General features: G+C 35.0%; 1 protein-coding gene across 4 annotated transcripts in view; it reads left to right on the top strand.

The window, feature by feature from the left end:
• Positions 1–24,385, top strand: part of PLD5 (phospholipase D family member 5) — a 334,219-nt gene that overhangs the window by 125,913 nt on the left and 183,921 nt on the right. For all 4 annotated transcript variants that reach the window (XM_064414641.1, XM_064414645.1, XM_064414642.1 and 1 more), the window contains 3 exons: positions 1,402–1,552; positions 2,074–2,162; positions 9,327–9,435. The gene's annotated coding sequence lies outside the window, so the exon portion shown is untranslated. The remainder of the gene's footprint in view (positions 1–1,401; positions 1,553–2,073; positions 2,163–9,326; positions 9,436–24,385) is intronic.

Raw genomic sequence — 24,385 nt, 5'->3', positions numbered from 1 at the left:
ATACTCCAAACAGCCTTGTCTCCAACTCCTGTGTCAAGAGGCTGCATTCTTCATCACATCCTTTTTTTTAAAAATTAATTCAGCTATGTGTCCAACGACACATTGAAATTGAAGGAAATGGATTATTTTGGCAAGCAAGAGATAACATCTGGCTTGTTGCTGGTTGCATACAACTACAGGTATTAGCAAGAAGTGCAGTCCAATGAAAGCTGGTGTGTAGGGATAAGCAGTTGATGCAGGTGATGCAATGACCAGTGCTGGGGTGCATTGGAGGGCATCTTTCAGCTCAGATTCACACAGGAATTGTCTTGTACATAAAACAGCTGCTCTGTGGTGTGAACCAACCCATGATACATAGACCATGAAGAGGGGAGTTATTTCAAAAGCACACTCTTGAGCCAAACTCAGATGTGAATGTAAACAGGCCCAATGTGTGCTGAGTGACTTCACAATGCCAATGAATTTACAGGACACAAGAATAAATGTGAAAATAGGATATAGGTAATTGATGACAGGAAGAAGAGAGCAAGCAGTTGTAATTGAGACAAGGAAGCACAAAAATTCTTAAAGAGCAGATGTCTGATACATGATAGAAAACTTTGCCAATGGCAACAGTTATTCCTGTTCTTATACTGCTGTTATTTTTTTTCTTCTGAATCTTGTGAATATATATTGTAAGCAGAGAGGAGGATCTCTGAATCTATAACATACATTGAACCATTGCCTAGAATAAAAGAATCCATGCAGTGCTGGGATAAAAATTGTATCTGGTAAGATGCCAAAGAGGAAATGGTCTATATTCTCTTTTCAAACACTTTTGCACAACTGTGAATGCCTTGACTATGATGGAGTTTCTCCTGGCTTTCATTGTTTTAAGAAACAGAATATCCAAAATTGTCTTCATGTTAATGTCAACCAAATGAACACCTACTTTCTGTCTGTGTTTTTTTAGTTATGAGATATTCTAAAGCAACATCTTATTTTATTTATAGTATAAACAAACATTGTATGGAAAATTGATTTAATTTTTAAAATAATTTGAATGTGTTTCTGGCTTTTAAAATCAACTTTCCGAATTTAATAATGCACAGATTTTATGCAAAAACAAATTCTTCAGCCTACTTAGAATCTGAGAATGTAATTCATTAAGAAGGTGCCATATAGGCCAGAAGTAATTATTGGGAGTTAGCTAAAATATAATTTATTTATTTAAAATACCATTTATGACAGAAATCACAATCATTCATGGTTTCATTGAACTTTTCTATTGCTTAAGAATTTGTTTAACTCCCTTTACCATTTAATTTTACATGTGTCAAAATACTGAACACTTAGAGTTCTACACATAGATGACAATACCAGCTAAATTCAAATTGCTTTTTTTGGTGTATTCTCTTTCAGAGATTACAATCTTTCTTCTATATTTACATTACATACAGAGGGCACCCCAATCAATTGTGAAAATATATGGAATTTATACAAATTTTATGGCCAGAAGAAACAATTACACTGTTTTTATGACCAGAAGAAACAGTTGCACCACTATCCTTTGGTAAGCTATTTAATACAGAGGATATTACTTACTCATTGCCTTTTTAAATACCAAAGCACAATTTTGTGTGCTGCTGAGTAATACATAGTAGGAACATTAACAGTCAACTTTCCAGAGCTGTCGTGAAACCTCTTTTATGTAACTGTAATATAATTTTGCAATTTTAATTTATTTTTGCTTTGAAGAGCAAGTATCCATGTGACTGTACTTCATCTGAAGTCTTTAATGCCTGCTTTTAGGTAAAATATCACATAGGAGAGACAAAACTGTTCTTCCCAAGTACCTACTTTATTTGGTCATTCTTATTTCTCATCTTCATTAATCTGAGGTTAGAGTTTTTAACCAAATATATTGGTTACTTTTTGGTAATAAAAAAAACACACTAACTAGTATAAATAATGTTAAAATAAAATTTAATTCAATTTTATTGATGTCAACTTTTTATAATGAATTTCATTTCAATAGCATTGGTGATTTTCAGATTTCTTCTGAAAAAGATTTTTTTCTGGCTTGTTTGGCAGGTCAAAAATTCTTCGTATGAGATCAGTATTATGCCAGAAGAATTCTGACAGGACTGTGTTGAATTGGCAGGAGGCTGTAACAGTGTGCTGTAAGTTTTATTAATCTTCAATACCTTCTAAGAGTTTTCTAATATCAAAAGGCCCATTCTAGATTATTGAAATGAAAAGTTAGCTAATGTTTGTTAGAGGCAAGTAATCCTTCTGCAAGCTTTACTCTTCTGAGCAAACCTACAATGCTGTCTTTGCAATGCTCAGATTGAATTTTCTAAGCCATGAACTGCTGATGATTATCAGTACATTCAGGGTACTAGTAACAGTACTGCTGAATGGATAAGTTATTTAATATCCAAGACAATTCTCACAGAGAGGTCAAAAATCATCTTAATCAAGGTACTTTTCCCAGATATTAGAGAGAGCAGTAAAATGAACTGATAGGATAATTGAATCTTCTACATGTTTTAGCTAGCCTGATTACCTCTAAGTTAAAACCTAGCATTCTGTTGGTGTTGGCTTTTGAGCTGTTAGTTCATTTATTTCCCTTTATCACCCTTATTACTCAGCTCTGAGAATAAATTAATATTAGACATTCTCCATTAATAGGTGATAATTCCTTCTATTTAAGTCAGAATTCTTGCTTTTCTTTTTTGTTTATCTCACGTATGTGTAACTAAATACTCCAGATCTCCTGGCAGTAGCTTTCCCAGTTTTCCAGCAGATACTTTGGAATCCAGCTAAAGCAGCATTTTGTTTTATAGAGCAAAGCATAATGAGTGCACTTGAAGTCCAAAAGGTGACTTGGGTGCACAGTGGCTACATGGTGCTCTCTGCTGACTGAGAGCGTGGTATTGGAGCATGATGAGGCTGATGGAGCTCATTAACTGTCGTAGCAGAAATGTAATAAAACAAAAAATAATCTGCCCCAACAATAACAAGCACTCAGTTAAATGATAAAAACCTCAAATGCTCAGTGACTTGTTTTGTTCTTTATGTTAACTATTTTGACAGAATAGGTCAAAATAGTTAGGATAACTTAAGGTAGCAAATAAATCAATGCTTACCGTTTTTGAAAACTTGAGATCTACTGTTATTCTTAAACAAAACAACTTTCCAAATATTTTCCTGAGTAATAAATGTATAATTTTCAACATATAACATAGATCCATGTGTTCTGAGGAGCTTAGGCTTGCTTATAATTGCCTAGAATCACACTAGTAATATTGATGTGTTGACTTACCTATAAAATCGAATGAAATTATTTTCCAACAGTATTTGTATTATTGACTGTATTTTTTCACCATCAAATATGTACTACCCGTATGAAATAAAGATCATACATAGAAAAAATTCACCTATTTTTGACTAGATACTCTGGTTTCTTCTAGTTCCATCCTTCTGTAATTGCAAAGCAGGAGTCTCTTCTGCTTTTAGAGATAGAAGTTGCATGCACAGTGTCATCTGATACTCACTTTAGTTCTACTCAAAGTTTTTTCATTGGTTACATTTTTTTGCACCACCCATGATAAAAATTCTGCTCTCTTTGTAGTAAACTGATGATATAAAATTTCTAGGATTTCATTAATGTGGATGAATTATTAAAGCAAATTTAAGTGTGCGGAGTTTTTTACTTTTTTTCTCAAATATTTATAACCATATTTTACAAATACAGGGATTTACATTATACATGTTCATATTTGTGCAGTATTTAATATTTAAAAATCTAAACCTATCTGGACTACACATTTTATCACATATCTGGTGATTGTTCCCAACAGTGCTATCTCTCTTCACAGCAGATCATAAATTTGTGCAGTCATTGTGTTCCTCATCATTCTGTGGTGAAATAAATCTCTCTCTTGCATTACCCATCTTCTCCAAAAGTAAGAAAAGATCCACTGGGGAGCCAGAGAACTGCTTAAAGTATGACTCACACATAAAGATAGGTCAGTGTTTGGTCTGACTTTGGAGGAGAGTTAGAAAAGTGAAAGAGTTGGGAATTACACTTACTTTCATTTGCAGACGTCTGCTTTTAAAAAAATAAGAAATACTGATGTGAAACAGACTATCACTGTTTCAAGTTATTCCAGGAATTTTCAAATGAAAATAATTTTAGGATTTACTTTTATAGTAAAAATAAAAGCACAAAAGTAATGTACTCGGTCTTATAATTAATTAAATATGATTGGTCTATGTGTGCTCACATATTAGTATTTATATGCTTATATATATAACTGTGGAAAACTATAGAAAGGATATAATTAAGTGTTCATTTCGTAAGGTCAATATTGTTGTACTAGGGCATGTGGAGCAGGGGAAAATCAAAGACTGCTCAGATCAATTTTTTTACTTGGTTGAGTTTGACTCCTGCAATATGGTTTTGGTTAGCTGTGGGCTTGTTTCTGGATGATGATATTATGCTTTGACAGGCATCTTTAAAGACTGGACAGCACAAGTTAAATCCTTGATGCAAAGTATCTAAATTTGATGTTGGTTTTTCTGAAAATATGCCAAATAAATAATTATCCTTTATTTTTCCTGACTGCAAAGAATGTAATTCTAGGAAACTGGAAGTCTCAATCACTTCTTTGTGTCTTCAAGTTGTATTATTAGAAATTAATCATTGATTTGCAATGAAATACCACAGCTGTGGGCTTGGAATTTTTCCACATTCTTCTTTAGCTTTTATCTCCCATGGACAGAATTGTATTCTGCTCTGAAGACAGTGAAGAAATTCCTTAAGTGTTTCTTTGCCTTAGAAAATTAGTTAATTTTCTAGTTAGAAAATTAGAAAATTTCTAAGTTCCACTCATGAAGTAAATATTCTGAACTCTCTCTCAGCTTTCTGATTCAGCACCCTTTGCATGTCTTCACAATTTTTTGTCCTCTCTTCTGTATTTCAATGGTTCCACATTCAACATATTAATTTCTACATAATACATATTAATTTCTACATCAGATATATTAATGTGAACCCTAAACCATAAATTCTGAAGGAGCTCCAACCATTACTTATTTTGACTATTGAAAAGAAGTAATTTTGTGCTTAATGTTATCCAGCTTTACCTTCCAGTCTTTGAATACTCTTATTCTTTCATCTGCTAGGTTAATGATGTTTTTCAGAAATATAGTTATGCATTGCATAATCATGTCATATTTTGATTGAAAATGTCAAATGCTTAAAATCCCTCAGTGTCTCTGGTGCCTGCTGACTTTTTTATCCAGGTTTGCACTGCACTTCAAAACCTACTACTGGGTTGCAATTTATTTAGCATATCTTTATGTCCCACTTTACATAGTTTATGTCTCACTTTTTTTGTGAGACCAGGAAATCAAGATGCTTCCTTTTTTTTTCCTTTTGTCCTCTACAGCTTAAACTATACACAAACAAGCTCTAGTTCTGTCTGAGATAATTATTGGAGCACTGAATAACCAATTAAAACACATTCTCTATGAACACTGGTAAATATAAAGGAGATTGAGAGATTATATTATCACATAGTCCATGTCTTCACAGAGATTTAGGACATTTTTATTTCCTTAAAAATGAAAATAAAAGATAAAAAATATAATTTCAGATATGTGTGCAAGTTTTTCACATCTTACATGGTCTAAAAAACCAACTTTTTCATTGTTCTCCTTACATACACAGAGAAGCATCTTGTTTGGGTGAAGCATCATGATTATGGGTGATACAAAATAAACATTAAAGCAACCAAGATCATATATACATTAACTCTGGAGAGCATCATCTTTCAATGTTATGACATTTTAATGAATTACTTAAGATAATTGATGCAATTAAAACATTTCAGCTTGATCTTTTCTGTTCAAGTAATTTTCAGTTTAAAAATGCCTAATGCAATTATAATTTTTGATGAAGGGAAAATGTTGGATTCTGCCAGCACTTTGAGGTTAATCAGATGACCAAGCTTTCCTCAAAAGAGAAACACAAGTCTTGATAATTTTTTTAAACAGAAGGATTCTAGGCATTTTCTTCTACAGATCATAGAATCATGAAAACACAGAATGTCTTGTTTTGGAAGAGATCTTAAAGATCTTCTAATACCAAAACCCCTGCCATTGGTGCAGGCTGCTCAGATGCTACAAAGGAGTCAGAATTTCATTTATACCATGTTTCTATATTTTGGAAGCTGGGTGCAGATAAAATGCCTCTTCTCAGGCTTCTGTGAAATATGCTCAACCCTTTACATTATCAGGTCCTTTGATGCAATTAATTAGTCTCAAAGTCCTGTCTAATTTTTTTCTCTTTTGAGGATGTAAATACAGCCTGGTTTACATAAAATACTGCAACACGTAAAGATGTTGATATAAATGACAGAGATTAGTTTTATCCAAACTCCAAGGCTCTGTGTTTTTGGACTTTTTTTTATTAAATGTACATCTCATGTTTTAATTAACAGTATTGAACAACAAAACTGTTAATTGAAATATGTAAATTCCCACTGGTGCCAGAAAAGATGTGGTAGTCCTGTGAATTACATTGCTATGTTGTATTTTAAAAACAAAACACTAATATTCTGGTAAGTTTATTCTTTTCTTCACCATTCTAACAGTTATTTTTCACTGTGCAATTATGGTTTAATTACTTTTTAACACTTTAATCTATCAGTCCTTTGTAAGGGTTTGAATTTAGCATGGAGGAGGTACAGCTGTTTATACATTCATGGCCAGTTTCAGGGAGATCATTACTTTACAAGAATAGCCTCTAATCATCTCTAAGCACTAAGTTCTCCTGGGTGTGCATGGACTGCAGCTGCATTTTTAAATCCCTTGCTACACTTCTCAAGGAACTTGCAAGCAGCATTGCATTAGATTTTGCAAAAAATATTATTGTCCCTCAAATATTATAGTTACAGAATCTTTGGAAATTTTTACTCTAAAACTGTAGTTCTTCAATATAGATCAACAAGCCTTTCATGAAGAATAAGACTTTCAAACACTAAACTAGAACTGTAAGTGCTGAATAGCTTCTAACAGGTTTGTTGCCAAAATCCCCTTTGTTTCTACAAGAACAATGGGACAAATTTAGCCAGAGTATAGTCTAAACTTCACAAACTTCAGAATTCAGACATTTTACAGTAGGGTTGAATGTTGGTCAAAGTGGTATTTTGAGTACCTCTTCTAAGATGTTAGTTTCGAAAATGCAAAGAGAAAGTTGTGCTGAAGCTGTTCAAGCCCTACAGGAGTTTAAGCAGGATGAAATGGCAGGTTAGCAAAGTTCACAATATAAGCCACATCCTGGTTTCAGAAGTAAGCAGCACAAACTTCATTATGACACCTGAAGTTATGAAATTTGTAAAATATACATGAACGTTTTTTCAGCATTCAAAGTCAAAATAAAAACCTTAAAAACTAGAAGGATCTAGCTTTCTTGTCAGACATATTTTGTTTAAAATTTAGATTTATTTTATCCATATTTAGACATTTTTAACTATTGTCAATGTTTTTGTTTTAGCAAATTATGCCAATATTTTGGTGTTAAATACCTTGATAGACTAAAGATTGTAAAAAAAAACCAAGTTCCATGCTTAGAGTCAGCAAAAATCAAAGTCATTGCTTTTGCCATCTTTCTGTGCTCATTGATATTGCAAAGCTCAAGGAAAAGTAGGTGACAAAAAAACCCAACAAACTCTCAAAGTACCGACCTCCACACTGCAGTATGCACTTTTCTTTATGAATGTTTTATAGGGGAGATGTTCAGCAGCATGGCTGCTTCATTAGCCCTGGGTTGTGCAATCCCCAAGTATAAAGTTGGCCTCATTTTCATAGGTGCTTACAGCTCATTATCAAGTCTGTGTAATCTTACATTTGCTGTACTGCTCTGTAAATCAGGCCAGCATCTTTCAGTAGGGGTAGTAATTAAAAAGGAGACGTAATGTTCAACTTGTATGATAAATAAAACTGAATGTAAGTACAACTTATTTATCACACACAGTAGGGTATATTCATGTTGTTGAATGGTTCTAACAAGTGTTGACAAACCTAGTAAAAGAAAATTATATTCTGTAGAAAACTTAAGAAAAAATATATTCATGTATGTACACAAATACACATATATATCCTCTAGTCCCAGTGTAGACTCTGCCTGTTAATCCACCATCCCAGCATATTATCTTCTCTCTCTTTAACCATTTTCCTCCAAGTTTCTTCTCCATAGTCCACAGTCCCTGATAATTCCGTCTTTCTATTGTCCGTCTCTGATTTCCTTCCCCTAAATAAGACCTGCACCTCAAGTCCTTCAGCTACTTAAGGCCCATGATATCTCTACAGTCCTGTGGTGTGTACATCACCATTACTCCCTTTCTGTGTCTTGAAGTAAGGCATCCTCTGAGCTGCTTATATTCCTGCAGAAGCAACACTACTAGCTCTTCAAAAGATGTGGCCCAAAGCCACAGCTGCAATTTATCACTGTGTTCACAAACAGTTTTAGAATTTCCCTCCCTTACAATGACTCCAGTTCTCACGTCATCCTGGCAGAATATTTCTTAATCAGTGAAAGAAGCACTGACTGCAAGTTTGACTTACCCAGTCAATGAGATGTGGGTTATTAATGGGTGGGAGCTTGGTATGCAAAGTGGCTTCAGTTTTGCAGCCCTTCCTGCTCCTCAGGAAGTGCTTTGCTGCCACTTATCCACAGGGTTTTCATTGCCAGTGCCACCAGAAGAGGCACCATGGTGCCTGAGTGGATTGCGCTCCCCCTGCTTGGAGAGCTCTGGTATGATGGCAGTGAAGTAGCAGTAGTAGAAGTCACACTTTTATTTTCCACTTTCACAGACAAAAAGAGTGTGTCTTGCTTCTAAGTGTGCTGTTAGTGCTTCAGGAAATATTTCCTTCAGACAGATGAAGAGTTTGTTTGTAACTGCCATTATTCTATTTGTGTGTCATTTGCTTATGTAAAATCCTAATCGAGAAAAGCTCACATTATTTTAGAAACACTGATGAATTAAGAGTCATATGTATATATTTTGAGTACAGTCTTGTTTTTGAAGAGGCAGTTCTCTTAACAAGAAAATATTCTCATGATTTCTAGAGCATTATAAATAGTTGAAAAAAAGAAAAATATATCAGTGAACAATTTGATAATAATTATTGCCAAACAGGAGCCACCATAAGTTGCATTGATAAACAGTGACCTCTTATTTGTAAAATTTCTTTGAAAATGTTAGAAGTAAATTAAGTGTATAAGAAAAATAGGTAGCTTGCATTTATTCAAACTTTGATTTTATTTTGTTCAGTTTGCTGATGTCCCAGCTATGCAAGGAGATTCAAGCCAAAATTTAGAGATTCTGAGCTGAGACAGAAACTCTACAAGGAAAGGATGACACATTCTCTCCTAATGTCCAGGTCAGACACCTCTCTCCTTCTGGTTCTATTTTGTTCAACACCACAAGTGTCTGGGGGATCATCCAATTTCATAAATTACTGTGAAAAACTCTCTGCCTGCCATCTCAGCCAATGTCTCTAAGGATCTCTCTTGTTTCCAGGCAAAGCAATGTATAATCACAGCAGTTACAGATCTTTTATGAACTAGAATTTTCCTGTTGCATCCAAAAATTTGTCCAGTATCCCAGAGCCGAGTGTTCAGAGAGAACAAATGATCCTGCTGAGGGCTGGGCTCATAGGGGCCTCACAAAAGGAGGTGGCTTTGCCCACTTGACATTGCAAATTAAAGATTTACAAAATGAATCTGGATGTCTGTCTGAAGTGAATATGGAGTGGGGGCTACAGGCCCGGAAGGAGAAGGTGGGGAGAGTTTGGGGGTCAACTGTATCTGCTAAACTCTTTTTGCTGCCTGAAAACTAAACATGAATGGGGAAATAACAAAATAGTACACTTTTCAATACTTGAAAAGAAAGTTTAATTATTGGATGGCCTGGAGCTATGCATGAAGTTGCTACCTAAATTTAATAACCTAAATTAGAAGGTTAGTGTGGAATTCATTGCACCAACTTCTGGCATTTACAACATAAGATGAAGGCATATGCACTTAAGAAAGTAATTTGAGTCTTCTTTTTAAGGTCAATGGGAGAAGCACAAAGTGATTCATTAGACCTATTACAGACATGCAGTTTAAAGAAGATTTACTCCCTATTTTTCCCTCTGACCTTGATAAGAAACCTTAAGTGACCAGCACAACTCTTCAAATCTGCATTTGCTCAGACAAATCTCATTTTTAGGCTCCTTACATAGGCAACTTCCAGTAAAAGAAATGAAGGAGAAGCCATCTTTAAGTACTTTGAACTGTCATCTTGCTCAATACTGACCACAAAAGAAAACAAAAGAGAACTAGATTTAGCATTGCAGTTACATATTTATAAATCACACATCAACAATTCCTCTGCCCTCATTTTTCACTGTTTATTTTTGCCATTGGTGACACTCTGGGAAGTCAGAATATATTACATATTAATTAAGTTGGTTGAAGATGTAGATGCTGTTTACATTACTTTCAGCTAGAAAGGACAGGATTCAAAAATATTTTAAAAAATACACAAATTGGTAATGTGTCAAGCAGAATACAAGAAGCAGGAACTCTGGAGAGTTTAAACATTAACATAATTAAATATAGACTTTATTACAGGTATTAATAACTTTATTACAGGTATTAATAACTTTGAAAAGAGCAGAATGTACAGAATGGCACAAACTCCCTGTGTAACCTGTGCCATCTGCCTGTCTTTGAGGTCAGCTGAAGCTGAGCACAGCTGCCTTAGTAAGAAAAGCACAGGATTGGGGTTTTTTTGTAAGGATGCAAAGATTTAGGTAGAAAGGTACTCATTAGAATGTAATCTTGGTATTTAAGGATAGGTGAACTTTTAAAAGAAATTTCCTAATATGAGAGAAGTGGTTAGCTTCTCTTTATGTGAAAAGGAATTGTATAAGGAGTGGAAAAGTGAAATCTAAGCCTATGGTGAGTACAGCAGAAAATTCTTGTAAGCTTCTCTGCTTATATATATGAACATGTGCCCATGGCAAAGACACCAATTTCTGTGAATTTAGAGGTGCTCTAAAGGTCAAAGTCACCTCCTGAACTTGAACCTGTCAAAGGAGATAAAAGTTCTCCAATCCATAATGAGATTGAAACTTTGATGGATGCCTGTCCTTTGGGAATGGCTCACAGGAATCATGATTTTACAATGCTGTAGAATAATCTTTGTTGCTGTCAGACAAAGGGATGATAAAACAGGGTTATGCTCATATTTAGTGTATTTTCTTGATGCTTCGAATTGCCTTTGTGTACTACAGGCTGTAGCGTCATGCAGACTAAACAAGTTGCATAAATGAGAATATAAGGAAGGACAGAGTTTTCTCCTTATGAAAAGGTCTTTGGACTGAATCAGGCTAAATCTAGGTCAGTGCCTGAAAAGAATCTGTCAGCACTCCACATACTTCTAATAGTTATCAGCAGAAAGTGTAAAAGCTTGGCCTACAAAACCACAGCCCAGCTTCCAGCTGTGACCACAGTGAAAGCACTTAGAGGTTGAAGCTTTTTTTTTTTAATAGACCTATTTTGATCACATCCTCCAGATGGAGAATGTAATGTATGTGCTGCTTTTTCCTGAAGCTTGATCCAAAGTGTTTTTTAAGGATCCTTACACCTCAGCAGGTGGCTTTTGTGACTTGCCTCATCTGAACCGTTCACCTGTCCCTCAGCATTTTCAAGTGAGGAGATGGCTTGAACTGATGTAATTTCATAAATTAATTTCCAACTATCTCTGCTGTTCTCTATCCAAATTATAAAACAGATTATCAGACACTTTCTTTTATAACCATAGATCACGTTTACTGCAATTCTTATTTGTATAGAGATTTTTAGCCTAAATATACATATTTTAAAATATTAATTACAATTATGCAATATAATTAATTATCTATTTTTTTGTTTTCTTTTCAGAGGTAAGTATAAAACAAAAATCTTTAGAGCAGAAGTTGATTTCATCTTTTACTCACTCATAAATGTCCTGTTACCTGAGTTAGATTTTTCTGCTATTTATATTAATAATATTAATAGAATTCAAAGTCAGAGAAATATTTTAAATGTCTGTTTGAATTCTTAGATAATATTAATATTGAATTGCTGAGAGTCATTGTTACATCTGACCTTCAAAATCCTCATTTGAGTGAATCTTTCAGAAGGATATCAATCCAACTGAAGGTGATGAAGAATTCGTCATGTTCTGTGATATACACCCTCACTGTCTCACTACTAAATATGACATAATTTTTACAGTTTGAAGTCTGCTAACTTCTTTCACTTGCTGGTTCAAATTCTGTTTATCTCTAAAATCCCTTAATCCTTTTCTTGACATCATGACCTTGACACTTTTTAGGTGAGAGAGCAGTTGAGGGTAGCAAAAGGCCACTGAAATCTATTTGTATCTAACCGGTAATTTCATCCTAAGCATCCCTCTTTTGACTCCTGGTCTCAGTCTAAAATGAAGCTTCCTTCCCCTCATGTGAAAATAGTAACAGCAGTGTTTTTAAGTCACTGTTTTGGCTAATCCAACTTTCTGTTCCCTCCGGGTATTTATTTTTTAAGTTTTTTGACGCCATGGAAAATCATTAATCCCATTGCCATTTAATTGTTCTCATGGGACTAGACAAAATACAGATTGAAATTCATTCTCTGCCATGAAAATATTGTTTAATAGAATAAGACTAACAAAAATAGTGACAAATTCTCATGTGGGTGTACAACTATTCAAAATCAGATCCTAAAGTGCACACTACAGATCACTAATAATTTTTTACATCGAAACTCCATTCAAAAATAGTATCAAAGAATTTTCCATTTATGTTCACATACTCAGTGTGTGGGAGATGAAAGTTTATTTCAGTATTTTAAAGTATTTTAAGCCAGTCTGTTAAAAAAACACCAACCACACAAAATCAATACAAAACCCAAAAGAATAGCAATTATATTCTACTATTCAAAAAGGTTCCAGTTACACCACATGCACATTTCATCATTTGCTACAGGCCATATGATAGCAACTTTCTGTTTACTGTAATAACACAGAAGGCTGATAGTTTGCTGATGAGTGTTTGTCCAACTCCTAAATTCTTTGGGAAAACCCCATGAATATAGAAAGAAACTGCCTCATCTAAAATCCACTATTGTTGTACGTCTACATTTTTTCTCTTCTTTCTCACTAAGATCTTATGTACCATTTACATACACATACAAATTTCACATGTTCTTATTTTTTTAGCTAAAAGACTAATTCAAAGAAACAATTTTCAATGAAAATGGCACACCAATATGTGATTTTCAGAACTGCCTTCCAGTGTGTGACAAAAACAAGTTCATACATATATTTTATAATTTCTTTCTAGTTTTCTCTTCATAAAAGTAAATGCAACAGGGCTGCTACAGGATGGAAATAAAAGAAATTGTAGACACCAACCTGAAAAACAAGAGAGCCTCAGGCCCTAAGAGGGGAAGTGGTCTCACGATACAGTGTCAGATAGTACTCTGATTCTGTACCTGAACATAACCAAAACCAATAAGCCAATATGCATAATATATTTTGAGCATGTGCTAATGTAGTAATAAGAGAATCTTAATACTCAGCTTTCTACTTCCTGTCTCTGTTTTTCAACACTGCCTTCAAATTTACATCTGCTTCTACACTCTCTGGAGTACCCTTTTACACTTTGATTTTCCTTGTACTCTCTAAGAGCAATGAGAAGAAGAGAAGATGCTCTTTCAATTCTTTTTTTTTTTTGAAAAAGCTGCAGATATATACTTCATTTCTTCTTTTCAGCCTTCTGGCCATGCTCAAATTTGCAGCTGCAATATTGAATAGATCTCTTTTGAGGATTAGATACTACTGCTGAGGTGACTTCTCAGATTAAGCTGCCTCTTCCTTCCCTGACAACTTTGGTCTTTGAAATAAATTGTAATATTTGGGTTTGCTCCAGTTGACATTCCATTTGTGTTATCACATCCCAGATTACCACATACTCAGAAGTTATTGCTAGGAAGGGACTTGTGACTGATAAGAAATGAAACACACTGATTGTAAATGCAATTAATGCCAATATAACATTAAGGAGCAAAAGGATTTTTAAGTCCAGTTCTGGTGGTCATCTTAGAAGGGTATGCAAAGCAAATTCAGATTGTTAGCCATATAAAAGAGAGAGAAATACATTAATAAAATATATCTGTTGTCAGAGTTGACTGGATTATGTTGAGTCAGGATACTTCTACTTATTCTTATGTATGCTTACAAGATACTGGGCAAACAATCAAAATCTATTACTTATGGAGCATTTTTAATCATGGTAGAGAATATTTAATCAGTTTTAGGCAAGGAAAAATATATTAACAATACTCTGTAAGATATTTATTTATGATAGCAGCATAGATTTGCAGCTTAAATAACAGTGAATATATTTTTGCATCAATTCCAAAGTACTGACATGGATATGCTATGGATAAAAACTGATGTAATATGTTTTTGCCTTTATTTCTGAGACTAATTTTAACATTAACTTTAAATAGCATCAATCTGTTGGAACTCACATTGGTTGTTGTGATTAATATAAATTCTTTCAAGCCATTTCTCCTGACCTTAAGATCATAGAGCAATTCAAAGTAGCAATAAGAAATGTTTTTACTGGATTTGTGTTGTTTTACATGTTTCCTGAGTGAATCTTCAAAGAAGTCTAATGTTTTTATTTATTTTGCTGATAATAGTAGCAATCTCAAAGTCTGTATTATAACAAATGTGGTAAAAATTTGTTTGGCTACACAAGGACAAAGAACTACCCAGGAAGCTTGCAAGCTTTTTGCAAGTGCCAAAATTTCTCTCTCATCTATGAAGCCTGTTGGTTTTCCTGACTTTCTTTGACAAAACAGATTTCAGGAAGGCAGAGAATAATCTTGAATGATTTCTGCATTTATGCTCTGATGGTACCTGCAGTCCAGATTAAGCAATTAATTGACTTGAGAATTACTAAGCCCCTTATTTCCCTTGTGTAGAGGGAGGATATAGAGATTGTCTTGCATGAATGCAAAATCCACCCGATTACAGAATTTAACAAATTAGCAACTTCCACAGAAACAGCAAGAAACTTCCCATGTAATCCCCAATCAGATTCTATTATCTACCTTTTTGCTCTGTATGGCATTTCTAGATTGATGTGGCTGCTGGCATTAGTATAAACAGAAGCTTGGAATTTTTTCTGAATTTTCTCCATTATGACTTAATCCAGTATGATACAGAATTTGTATCTCTGCAGACTTTGGAAAGGTTACTAAGTTACTAAACAGAGATGAAACAGCAGCAAGGGGAGATGAATTGAAGGACCAGAACCCTGGTGTTTATTAATTTCTATTGTTTAAATTAGGTTTCGGGTACTGAAAGAGAGCTTTCTGTCCTAACTGTTGTGATGAATAAGTGCCAATGTTGTGGCTACCACTCATCACCAAGGAGAAAACCCAGCACTATCAGATAACAATTATATACTCTACCTTCTCTGGATAAAATTTTGAAATGCTTTTGAAAATGTATTTCACACTATTGCTGAAACGTCGGTGTCAGTCTCTTGCTGATGCTTTTGTATTCTACAGCTTGCATGCTTTCCCTGACAAGGGCACAGTTTTTCTCATGGTAGTGTTTTCCATTGTGTTGTCTGGTTTTGCAGCCAGCAGTAGAAAAGTTGGGCTGTTCTTAGTAAAGAGTGCAATTTAGGGCATTGATTTAGTACTGTCTTGTACAACTACAGTTCTTACAGGCTTGTTCTTACAAGCCAGAAAGCTTGTGATAATGCCCTAAGGCTTGACTGGTGATGAAAATAACATAAGGCTTTGGAAAAATGAAGGTAACATTACAATATGTACCGAGATGCTTTATAAACAAGGATGAGCCTCGGAACAGGAACACTGCTGTAATTGACCATACAGGACAGAAGTAGTGAGGAAACTGGCATGTTGCCTCAATGTTCTGGGCATGGTTTGTTTATTTGTTTTGCATTCATTTTTGTTGCTCAAAATAATAATCAGAACAGCAGTGTCAGAAAAAAAATCATGCATTGCTATTTTTGTTCAGTTGTAAACAAATTAGCTCTCCTGTAGCAAAAAATATAGAAGCATTTGCATACATAACTATCAGAAAAGAAGAAGAGAAAAAGTTTTCACTGGTAAAACCTCTCTTCACCTCATTGTTGTTGATTTCATTTTAAAAAATGAAAATCTGGTTTTGCATATTTTGAAACATGCTCTTTCCTCTTGGTCAAGAGAAACAAGGGGTTAATTTTACTGTGAAAGATATTTATGTGTTGATTGTGTCTAGCAGGCAAAGAACTTTAAGAAAGGCTAACAAAAAATGCATAGTTAAACGGCTCAGTTCAGCGTTTTATGTAAAATCTGTCCAAGTAAAAATGTGATATATCTTTAGAGTTTCCTTTTTTCCCTTCCTTTTTTTCTTAGATGTGAACCTAAAAATGTGATTCAGTACTGGTGGTGTTTCTGAGTGTCATAGAAACCCATAGACAATAAAACTGAGAATTGGTTTTCTGAAGCATCTATAAGGGTTGCTTTTCAGCTTATGTAGATACTGTGCTCTCAGGTATGCAAAGCCAATCAAGGAGAAATTAGTGAAAATACCATAGAATTATCCATGATCTTTACAATGTAGCACTTCTATGGACTTAGTGAAACCAACATGCTCTTTGAGCAAGTTTTTGTAAAGTTTCATAACAATCATTCATGGGAAAGGATAAAATATCTCGTATCTAGCTCCAGAGGTACATGGAAAATACTCTGAGCTTAATTTCTAATATACAAAAATTTATAAAGTAACAGTTCACTAAAGTGGAGCATCAATAACACGTGCAAGTTATTATATCATGTCATAAGAATTCCATTTTCTTCTCCTTTTTTGTTGTTAATTTCTCTTAAGTCTCACAAGCCAGCAATGACATCATGTTTATTACAAACTGGTGGTAGAGTGCAAGCCAGTAAATAAATTGTTAAAGAATCTCAGTGCTGTCAGCATCCTAAATTAACTACTATACCTCTTTAGCTACCTTTTTTTCATCCATCAGGAAAAATGCATAAAACCCCATTGAGATATGGTATACTATGCATGAAAGAAATATCAACAACACATTAATTGGCCTTTTAATTCAACCATGTTTATGAGGCTAGTATTACTCAATGTTGCACTTGAATGTAGCTTAGTAATATTGTTTCAGCTAGTTGGATATTGTGCTTTACCAGTCCCATATAGAACTGGAAAAACTAGAACCACCTTTGCAATTTACTTTTAGACAATCACTTCAGTTATGGGTTGGGTTGTTTGGATTTTTTTTACTGGGGAACTAAACTGTTATCCTTGCAATATTAACTACCATTCCAAAATACATATTGTGATGATGATGGAGGGGGAACATAAGGGGCATCAACTTTTCAGTGACACATGACCAGAATCATATGAGACAATGATAATGTGGAGGCTATGGACATGTCAGCAATCCCTGCCTCCATCACTTTTTCAGCACAACTTGTGTTAAGTGGGAGAAATATTTTAATTCTTTTTGTGGACTTAGAAATCATTGTGAGTTAGAATTATTTTTTGCCCATCATAAGAGGTGATGGAACAATTGCAGTTTTGATAGTTCCCTGAAAACCACTATTCTTTGGAAAATGTCAGGAAGAAAAAAAGGGGAGATTTAACTTTGTATGTTCCTTGTTGATTAATCTTGGGAGAGACAGATTTTTTTTTTGGTATCTGTCTTTGGAATTGTATGGATTAAATCAGGATGCTGCCCAGTGATTCAAAGAAAATATTCATATTCATATTCTTTCAGAAAATGACAAAATGTGGTTAGCAGAATGCAAAATAGTTCAGAAAATGTTCAGCTACCTTCAGTTTAAATGATGAATAGTTCTTTTGATTTTTATTGTGTATGATACTTTTTGATGATATAAAAAATAATTGACATTCAAAAATCACATCTTCAGAGACTTTGAAGATAATACAGAAAGGCAGTAAATACCTGTTTGTACCGATCTCCATAAAAATAGGATCATGCTTCATTCTGTATAGGAATTCTTTCTCTTGTGAACTGGGAGAGAATACTATTAATCAAATATGAGAAAAAAAGTCTGGTGTTTGATGCTAAATAAATTGTACAATTTTCTCCCATTTTTTTCCATCCAGCATAATGTATAGTCCTGTGAAATCTCAGTGAAAGAAGGTTAAGAAAATTTGGAGTTGAAATCTCAACTGCTCTGAGTTGTGGAAAACGTAATTTTCATTTTTATATCATGAACCAAGAGTAGACCCAGAAAAACAGACTGCTTAGGACTTAATAATTCCGACTAACATGCAATTTCCTGTTTGCATTTTAAAACTACCTAGGCATTTCTTGAAATATAGTGTAGTGTTCATAAGTCATTGATCATCAATACTAGTTATAAAGCACCTGTTTAAAGTAATTTTTGTGGAATTTATTAAGCATGAAAAGAATAAGATTTCTAACAGAAAGTTACTGAAGAAAACTGCAAAGACACATAATCACCATATTTATTTAATTTTACTTAAAAAATTCATTTTAAATATGTTTATAGAGATTTCATTTACTTCAGTACAGTAATGATCACTTAGAGCATTACAAGCTCTGACTGTTTAAGAAGTGTACAGAAGCTCAACTTCTGCGGAAAAACATTTCCCATTTCTGATTGTAAACAGAATGAAAATGAATGAAGAGAGAAAGGGGAAACTGTTGCCTTACTTTTCAAGTTTGTCAACAATCTATTGTTTCTGTAGAAAATTCTCACTTACTTTGAGCTTTTGCCTTCTTTTGTCCTGTGAAGCTATGTCCTACTTCCTCTTGTGAGTCTTCAGGTCACCAAAAGGCACCAAAAATGAGACAGGATCTTGGTATACAGTAAGACCAGTGTGTTAAAATTAATGGGATTCACAGAGAGGAAAAGTGCCACAGGCAGCAATGGGAATAAAAGGCCATTTGCTTTCCTTTTGCAGGAAGAAAAGCCCTGCAGCCTAAAAAATGTGCTGCTGCTGCTTTTCTTTATATCCTTTTTTTTTTTTTCTTTTTTTCTTTGTCCTTCTCCTCTGTGGGAGGCCAAGTGGACACAAGGTGGAATGTTGCTCCAAAGTACAGGAGTCATGCCGGGAGTTCAAGGAGAATTCTTAGTCCATAGTCGTGAGACCATCCATATTACTGCTTCGCACTGGGAGTAGGTAGAAAGGTAGACAGAACTACAGTATATAGATTTATTTTGAGACAAGCACACACTTCAGTGTCTGCTCCTATCCTCTAGGCTATTGATTAATCCACTCTGTTCATGTCTAGAAATACAGAAGAGTCCAATGAACACCTGCATTCTTACCCTCCCTTCTTTCCCCTCTTTCCCCTTCCCTTCCCTTGCCTTGCCTTGCCTTCCCTGCCCTGTTGTACAGAATTAACTGTACGATATGGAAGCATAGAAAATAACGAAGTTATTGCTGTCCCAGACAGCAGTTTGTATCAATATCCTAACTTCCAAGCTTTTCTGCCTGGTTTCTTCTCTATTTTCATGCTCTTTCTGTTTGCTTTTTCAATGTGTTGTTTTTCCTCTCTGATACCAAATGTCCAGCAATGCCAAGCAGAAGACTGGCAAATGTTTCAGCTTTTAAGGCAGGCTCTGTAACAAGCTATTAGCTGTTCTTACCCCACGATACAAAACTACAGAATCTATAGTTATGTACTGTAGCCACAAATATTGTAGCTGATTTCTAAGCCCTAATGATAAGCCAAGCCATGAATTACAAAAGTACCAGCATTGTTCCTCACTCCTAAAACAGTCTGAGAAATCACAAATCACCTCAGGAACTGCTGTCAATGGCCTAATTAGTACAAAAGCAAGCAACCAAAGTCTGTAAGGTTTCTGTAAGGAAAAAAACTCCTAGTATAACATTATTGACAAATTCAATAATTTAAAGAGAATGAAACATGATATATCCCCAAATGCAAAAATCGTTTGCAAAATTGATCTTTTGTATCTGCCTCCTGTTTCTCTAAAACCGTGAGGTGCAACTGGGTCACAATTTCAGAATTTCTTCTATAAACCTAGTTACTCCCCTCCCCCAAATATTCCACATGCAAAATTCTCTCTTCTTTGTAGAACATATTTTGAACTGGATTCTTTGCTTGGTTGTTCTTTTTTAACTGAATATTTTGAATAGCATTAGATGGTCTTCCAAATTACCATGGGTCAACCAGCTATTTGATGATAACCTCTTTAGGCTGAGTAATAAAGACATGACATGGCTATGGGATATGCTTGTATGAGATACTGTGGTCCCTGTAGTGTGTTCTGGGGATTAAGGACAAGCCTTTCCTTTTTTTTAAAATTAATTTTGAAATGTTTATATTTGAGTTTCAACAGTGCATAGTGAATGATGGTTCTAAATAAGAGGGCTGGGTAGAGCAGCTGTTCACAAGGTAAGGAGACTGCATTCTGCAGTTCAGGTTGAGTAGTTCTGCATTAGGTCTTGGTATTTCTGCATAGTTTGGCCTGAAGGTAATGGAGGATGTTCCAGATTTTCCTAATTTTTTAACTGGTACCAGGGTTATTTTACCTTGAATGTGAGCATCCTCTCTGCCAAAACTTACCCACATCAATGTTTCTTCTTTTGTTTGTGAAAATATCTGGAGGCACATCCCACTGCTCTTTCAGATGAGCTACATCAGATGTCTTTCCCAGCCAGTTATTTCAGTTCTTTAAAAGATATTTTTGGGAAGAACACTGGAGGAATATCAGCTCACAGTGAGTGTATCTTTGCTCATGAGCTGTATGTCAGGTGGCTAGTGTTTAGGGTACAAAGAGTAATTTTTACCTTTTTTATTATGCTTTTCTTGTTTCCATTTTGAACTGCTTTACACCTTGTATTACAAGAAGAAATTTTATGGGTTTACTGCTTTATTAGATTTGGAAGACACAGTTATTGCTATTAATAACCTAATTTTTGAAAAAACATTATGTAAAGAATTGTTCAAAATTGATTACCTTAACATATTAATAAATATTAACGTTTTCTTCTGTACATTGCTAGTAGAGAAAAGTGAATATAAAACTTTTACAGAATTTAGTTCTTTTTGAGATGATACTGCTAAAATGTATTAGAAGAATGTTGAAGGACATTTCAAAATCAGCTGTAAGTAGTGATATTCTTATCTTGAGTTGGGAATGCCTCATAGCGGACTAAAACCTTTAATTATAGTTTGAATAAAGAAACTCTGCTTAGGGAGATTGTTACATCACAGGCGCACCACTACATGCTAAACTGTTTTCCCCAGCCTCTCTGTTCACTCCTTAGTCCATTTTTCTCGGAATCCAGCTACCAGGTTCTATGATGTTGCTCAATTCTCTTCAGGCTAGTCCATCCTCTTTGTTTGCCATGCTCAGACTGGGCCTCCTGTCATTAACAGACTTGATGATGACTGCAGGCTCACTTCTGTTAAGACACACCCTCAAGGCAGGCAGCAAAGGAGGAAGTGCTGATCTCCTCACTCTGGTGACCAGCATTAAGACACAAAGAAATGGAATGAAGCTGCATCAGGGTAAATTCTAACTGGACATTGGAAAAATGTCTCACCCTCCCTGTGAGAGGGTGAATCACCAGCCTTCCCAGGGAAGTGGTGACAACATGAATCCTGCCAGGGTTCAAGGTGCAACTGGATGACTCTTAGCCATACTGTTTGCTTCTAGGTAGTCCTGCAAAGAGCAGGGATTTGGACTTGATGAACCTAATGGGTCCCTTCCAACTCAAGATATTCTAAGATTCTATATAATACTGAGATTAGTATATTGATTTTGACGTGGTGCTAGCCAGTCAGTACCACATTTGTCTAAAGTTAGAGTTACAGGGAAAGCTCTTGAAGAAGTAGCCATGGAACCAACAGAAGGAACTTATGTTTGATCAATACTTTGATGGATGTAGCATTTATGGGATAGCTTCAAAACGGTATGTACTGGATTGCAGAAAGACAAACCTGAGTCATCTCTAAAAGCAAACTCTTGTCTCTTGTGGTGAAAATCCCATGGCTGCCTTCATTCCTAGAAAGCCACTCCTAATTAACTCCCACTTTGCAGTTCCCATTATCAGAAATAATATTCCATTTCTAAACTTCCTTTTCTTTTTGAATGGACTCTTCTGTCTTTTATGCCTTGCTGTTAAGACAGAGGTTCAAGTAGAGAAAATTGTTGGGAAGAGGTTCCCAACCCCTCAGAAGAAATACAGAGAGAAGAAACCTGTGAAAACTCTGCTTGGTATGTGGCATTAAGGTATTCTTTACCAATATAGTTGCTTAGAATTTCATGTGAGCTCTGAGAAGTACATGATGAGCAAACTGTGTGAATGGGAAGTACAACATGGTCAGTTGTGGATGGATTTTTACAAGGAAGGAGGAAGCACATTCCTGGTACAAAATCAATCCCTTGTAAATTCTACTTCTCTACCAAAGCATGGAGGATATTAAAGCTCTTAAAAGAGGATCCCTTAAGTGGCCTTACTTTGATTTCTTATAACGTTTCAAGAATTTGAATTTGTAATTCTAGAACACCTGACAAATTTGGTTGATGGGTTTAAGCATTTATGTAACTGCTTCAGGTTTTTCAGCTTCTAACTTTCATTACATAAGGGTAATTAAATACTTTATAGAAGGGAAGTCGAGTACTGCAAATTAACTGGAAAACAAACAGCAACAAACCAGTATACCTACTAAATAATGAGATACCTTACACTGCATCAATTTTTTCTACCTTTTCCTCAGGACTGTCACAATTGCAAATGTTTTCTGCGTGAAAAAAGTCTTAGTGACGCATCTAGGGAGGATTATCTGAATCCTTCTTGTGCAGTATAAAAAGGGATCATATGCACCACAACAATTTTCATGAAAGGGTAATACATACTTCAACATTTAATAGCTGGAACACTTACAGTAATTTCCAGGCTTTACAGATGATCAAAATTCAACTTTAAAAAAAGTTCTAATTATTTTTAATTTCAAGTACCCTAGGGATTTTTTTTCTTTCTAGAGCAGAGTACACAAACTGTGGTGATTGCAGTCCATCCTTTGCCAGTTTTCCAACTTCACAGGGATTTTAATATTTCATTTCAAGATGATTTGGTTTAAGCTATCGAGAGTGTTTATGAGGGAAATGAACTCTTCCCTTAGAATACATTTCCTGTGGATTTTATTAGAATGAAACACATTTTGTACCAGAAGTCAACAAAGTTCAGCAGGAACATGTCTTACATGTGGCTGTGATAGGTTGGAGGTATGGCAATTCTGCCTGGCTCTGCATACAAGGGTCTAACCATAGGATACAATGGAGGAAGCATATCCATGATCCCTCACTCAGCTTTTGTCTTTCAGTAAAATCTCCCAGTGAGGGTACAGCAAAGTGAGAATGAGTTAAGAGTGTTTCTTTGAAGCTGTGGCTCTAAAGGCAAATGTATTGTGTCTATTTATGCTAGTCTGATCCCAGAAGTTCATGGAAAGTAAGACTATCCTATATCCCAAGGATCTCAGACAAATTCAGCCCCTTCCAAACCATAGTCATAAATGATTCAGCAAAGTGTTGGTCACTTTGATCACATCAGTACAACTGCATGATCAGTGCATATTCAGATGGATAGAATTAAGTATGAACCAAGAGATTTTATGCCCAGCTCCACCATGTCCCCTTTTGAATATGTTAAATGTAGCAGAAATATGTATATGAGGAAGAAAATTAGTTTTAGGGCACAGAAGAAGACATCATTCATCCTTCCCCATTTTTCTCAAATGTGACACACTATACACATATATGTTTCAATCTTCAAACCAACTACTGCTTCTTGAGGTGAAAAAGTTTTTCAGAGCCAGAATATTGGCAGCTTTGACTCATGTCCCCAGTAAAATCAAGAAGCAAAGCTGAGCCAGATGAGGAGATCTATTCCAATTAAAAACCTAGCCCATACTGTTGGTATTTGCATTTGTTGCCTCCTTTGAACTAATTTATTTTGGTAGAAAACCCCTCTAGCTGTACATCTTTTTGTGCTAGGAATCCACTTAATTTTTGTTGTCAAGGTAGATGCACTTTCCTGAGAAATTTTATTTTTGCATTGTATTGTTATAATCCACAAACTAGTACACATTGCTTGCTTTTTATCACCATCTTATTACAAGTAGGTTTTTTCCTGTTAGCACTTGGCACCAATAGTTATTCATTTCCACCTCCTTCAAATAACAGTTGACATATTCTGCATATTTGTTTTTCTGTACCTTAATT

The sequence above is a fragment of the Passer domesticus genome, chromosome 3 (assembly GCF_036417665.1).
Source record: "Passer domesticus isolate bPasDom1 chromosome 3, bPasDom1.hap1, whole genome shotgun sequence".
NCBI classification, from domain to species: domain Eukaryota; kingdom Metazoa; phylum Chordata; class Aves; order Passeriformes; family Passeridae; genus Passer; species Passer domesticus.
The sequence above is the reverse complement of the archived record's forward strand: the minus strand, read 5'-3'. Positions and strand labels throughout refer to the sequence as shown.